The following is a 5,030-nucleotide window of genomic DNA, read 5'->3' as shown; positions in this document are numbered from 1 at the left end:
TTTTTCTTTTTTTTGTGAGTCTCCTGTAAAATCTGACGCTCTGAACCATTTATCTTTTATTTAGTTAACAGTAGTTTTCACTCTGAATCGCTGCTGCTTAGTGTTTCAATAAAAAGTTGTAACAGAACAGCTCAGAACATCTACCCCACCGTAGTGTGATTCGTACTGTGAGTCCTGAAAGTGAAAGTCCATTTCTATTGTTGTTTGTGCTGTAAACTGTTTCAAGAATGCCGCACAAAAAATTAGTTCCATCCAGCAAAATGCGCTCTGCCAAAGGGTTTACATACAAATATTGTTTATAAGCTTTGACTGTAATATTCATTCTGTTGCATTGCAACTCCTGAAAATATGAATTAGGTCAGTTGGTGACCACATATATTTCCTCTAGTGATAGAAACCAGACTGCATTCAACAAGGCAAGTGGGATGATGGAAACCAGAGAAATTGGTGGTGTTACAAGGCAGTGAGAACATTGGGTAAAAAGTTGAAAAAAAAAGGCTCTTTTTTGGATAAGATATTTATGAGAGGTGTGAAAAGAAAACTGAGGAAATATAAGCGTATAAGAATAAAAGTTGTTGTTGGTTGTGGTGGGGGTAAAGATGAAGTAGTAAATAAATCAATAGCATGGTGTAAATGGTGTAAATGCTTTAACCGAAGTATTGTACTCTTTGAGGTACTTGCATTTTTCTATTTACATTTCTTGACGTTTTTACTTTGACTCCATGACCTGAGAAACAGGGACTGTTTTGTAAGGCCACAATAATACGCTGCTCAATATTAAGTTTACCTCTTTTTAAGCTTATTGCTGCAATGCTTCACAACAGTCCCAGTTTCTCATTTGGACTCTTGGAAAAATGATTTATCTATGCCTGCTTTAGAGGGATTTATTATTCCGTTTTTACTCTATTACATTTATTTGACAGCTATAAATGCTAGGTATTTGTTGAAGCTGGGGCTGCACTAACCTTATGCTGTGCCTTGCAGGCAGTTGTGTTTGCCGTGACCATTTTAACTGGAAGGATTACCGCCAGTCAAACAGAAGAAGAACCCAAAACTGCACTTTGCTGGAAAAAAAAAGCTGTTCCAAGACTGGACAGACCTGCTGCAGACAGAGTGGAACTAACCTTATTTTGTTGATTTGGTATTAGTACAAGCAAAAGCATGGCTCGATATCAAAAACAATCACACTCACTTAGAAAAACAATCTAAGCTTGTCAGTGACAAAAAAAAGCACATTGACTTTGATGCATACAGTTGCCTGTGGGATTAACTCACAGCTGTTTTGCAGTTGCTGGTTATAGCGCTCATTGTTGGACAACATCCAGACATTTGTCCATGTAAATAAGCTGCATACAAAAGGGTAGAAAATAAAATATGTGATTTTTCTGGTTATGTAATGGAGGTAATGCACTTTTGGATGTGGATGTATATTAACCAGAGTATTTTTATACCCCACCGTACTCAGAGTAGTGGCAATACACTCCCGAGCTGCTTTTTTGGTTATGTTAATTTGCTCAGTAGTTGCCTGGCTGTTTTTTTTTCCATATTTGGTCCGTGGATATTCCTGTATGAACCCGCATTTACGCTGGCATTGTAAAAGGGAAAATGGCAAAGCTTTCATATTAACTTGATTTGTGGGTTTTAGATCAGAGGGGCCCAAGTTAGAAATCAAATTCTTTTGACCTGCTTAAGAAAGTTTCTTTTAATGCTCTTTTATGAATCAATCAATAATTTATTTGGTCTTTATCTGTCATGTTTCCATTCATCCGACAGAAAAGCAGTTTAAGGAAACTGGTTACACCCAGTCTTCTTAACTTTTTTAATTAAATTTTCACTAGTAGCCTATGATTCATTTTTGGTTTAATGGATTCTGACGTGATGAAGGCCAAAGCTATCTGTTCAGGGACTTCCACAGAAGAAACACCTCCTCTGGTAAGCAATAGCATTTCCCGTCTCGTGTGATGACATGTGGGATGGGATGGAGTGCAGTGTATTGGAGGGTGGAGATGTTTAAATACACACGCACATAAACACGCATGTGCTAGCAGATGTGTGAGCCTTGCACAAACAGTCTGTGTCTGTGTCTGTCTGTGAGGGCCGATATTCTTGGCTGACCAGAAATACGACGGGCTCAAGGAAACGCAGTCGAGCATGCACACAAACAGATGCAAAAACTAAACGCTGTGACTGTAAAGAGTGGTGATTTCAAAGAAAGCCCATGATGCAACGCTGTCACCATGTGTTAGTGATGCACAGGAAAATCATGTCCAAATGTATGACACATGGTTGCCAAAGGCAGTTGTTTTTTTTGTTTTTTTTTGTCAGCTGGTCTGTGCTGCACATGACTTGCAAAGAATGTATTTATAGAAAGGATGACGGCGTTGTTTCCAGCAAATGTAAAAGCCTTATTCTGTACGCTCACAACTTGTCGAATTTGGATGCACATTACGTCAACTTGTAGAGACTTAAGTGTGTGTATGTGTGACTAAGTGACATATTGGGGATTTAACTGGAACACACTCAGGCTGTGGAGACCTGCTGCTTGTAATCCCACATTTATTTTCACATTTAAACCACCAGTGTGGAACTTTTGTCTCCCCCTTCTGGTAGTGAGAGTATTTACACTAACACTGTCAACACATGACAAACTAAAGCCACACGCATGGTAATCCCTGTTTGGCCTATTTGTTGATTGGGTTTCTTGGTTTGATGGTAACCATTCTGCTGAATGCTGTGTTTCAATGTAACTAAAGCATTTTTTATGTGTTAAAGCTTTATGGCTGTATTGCTAGCCATATAGCTTAGCCATGGGTAATTAACACCGCCTAAAAAAATCATTGGCTACCCTCTGCCACCCCTTGGAGGCTGCTTCCAACCACTTTACGCTCCGTTGTGTGTTTTTTCTTGTTTTGTATATATTCCTCTTGTCTGTCTGTCTGTCTGTTTAACATTTGGCATGGTGCACCCATAATTTCATTGTACATGTACAATGATAATAAAGGGCTTTTCTTCTATTCTTCTTCTTCTATTCCTAAGTCAGGTAGTAGCCTACTTCCATTGTGGTTCATCTCTTGAACTCCACTCATGCAAACCACCCATTGCTGCATGTTAATGTCAACTCTGGTACTCTGTAACATACAGATAGATGTGTAAGTAAGTAAGTAAACTTTATTTATATAGCACCTTTCACAAACATATGTCACAAAGTGCTTTACAAGGTAAAAACATAATACAGTCATAAAATACACCATGAAAACCCTGGTCTAATTAAAAGCTTTTCGAAATAAAAATGTCTTTAGCTGCTTTTTGAAGGTCTCCACTGAGTCCAAACCCCGTAGAAATAGGGGAAGTGCATTCCACAATCTGGGTGCAACAGCTCGGAAAGATCGGTCCCCTCGGGTTTTAAAGCGAGTGTGGGGGACCACTAAAAGGTTTTGGTTTGCTGACCTCAGGTTACGAGTGGAGGTGTGTGTATTGAATCAGATCAGCAATGTAGGGGGGTGCCTGTCTCTGTAATGCTCTAAAAGTTAAAACTAGAATTTTAAAATGGAACCTGAATCTGATTGGTAGCCAGTGCAGCGACTTTAAAACAGGGGTCATATGAGCACCCTTGTTCGAGTGGGTCAGTAGCCTCGCTGCAGAGTTTTGAACAACCTGTAGGCGGGCTAGCCCTTTCATGTTTAGACAAGTAAACAGGCTGTTACAGTAGTCAAGTCTTGTAGAGATGAAAGCATGTATTATCATCTCGAGTTCACTTGTTGACACGATGGATCTAAGTTTAGAAATGTTCCTCAGGTGAAAAAAGCAGGTTCTTACTGTCTGATTTAAATGTGCACTACCTTGTGGTGACAGACATACTCAACATTGTTTGCGCGTGTATGGCCATTTATAGTTCTTTTTTCCATTGACAATCTTTACACAGATAATGTGATTGTATTTATAGAAGAAGATAGAAACAGACGCAAGGATCTTTTTTTGGAAACAACAAAAGTGCATTGGATGAGATGATGCACCTGATGGAATCGATCTTCTCAATTTGATTCCAATAGATTACCTATTCTGATTTCTGCTTGATTTGAGCACCTGACAATCTCTTCGTTCTCTACAGACCTATGCTGTTTGTATTCTCTTTTTGAGACTCTAGGTCAGGGGTCCCCAATCCCGGTCCACGAGGGCCAGTGTCCCTGCAGGTTTTAGATGTGTCCATGATCCATCACAGCTGATTTAAATGGATAAATTACCTTCTCAACATGTCTTGAAGTTCTTCAGAGGCCTGGTAATGAACTAAATATGTGATTCAGGTGTGTTGACCCAGGGTGAGATCTAAAACCTGCAGGGACACCGGCCCTCGCGGACTGGGATTGGGGACCCCTGCTCTAGGTCAGCAGTCAGAGAGGATAAAACTGTATGATATACGGAGTACATTTCAGCTGGAGTATTGCATAGAAGCTGAAACAGCTTCATCCTCAAGTTTTAATGTGACTCAGCTCAACTTTGCTGCACAGGATAGGGATACAAAATATTCAATGTTCATGCAGAGTTTATTTTAAAAAAAGATCTTTAACTAAGTGTTTGAGTTGCCCTCAAACATTTAGTTGCCCATTTTCCCCCTGGTCAAAGGTGACAGAAATTAAACAAAATCTAGGGTCTCGCAAAATTCAAATCCAAAGATTATTGCTCAGACAAAAATCTGATTAGACAAAAATTGGGTTTGACAATATGAATAAAAAGATTTTTAAACTTTCATGTAAATGTCATATTTGGGCCAATGACACTCTTAGAGGTCCTGAAAAGATTTACAGTGACGAGGTAACAAATGGAGAAATGGGGACACAACATAATGATCTAAGAAAAGAAAACAAGGCTGTGGAGGGTGGGTGGCTTGGAGAAAACCTCTCCATTTGCAGGGAAAGAGTGTGAAAACGAGAGAGTGCGGTGGAAAGGAGAGATGGGGCAGCAGGAGGAGAGTGGGTGGGTCTTGCTCCATCTGTCCCCTCCCTCTGATCCAGAGGTATAGATGGTGCAGGAGC

Source organism: Simochromis diagramma, unplaced genomic scaffold (genome assembly GCF_900408965.1).
Source record: "Simochromis diagramma unplaced genomic scaffold, fSimDia1.1 OVJJ01000501.1, whole genome shotgun sequence".
Classification (NCBI taxonomy): domain Eukaryota; kingdom Metazoa; phylum Chordata; class Actinopteri; order Cichliformes; family Cichlidae; genus Simochromis; species Simochromis diagramma.
Note: the sequence above shows the minus strand (reverse complement) of the source record.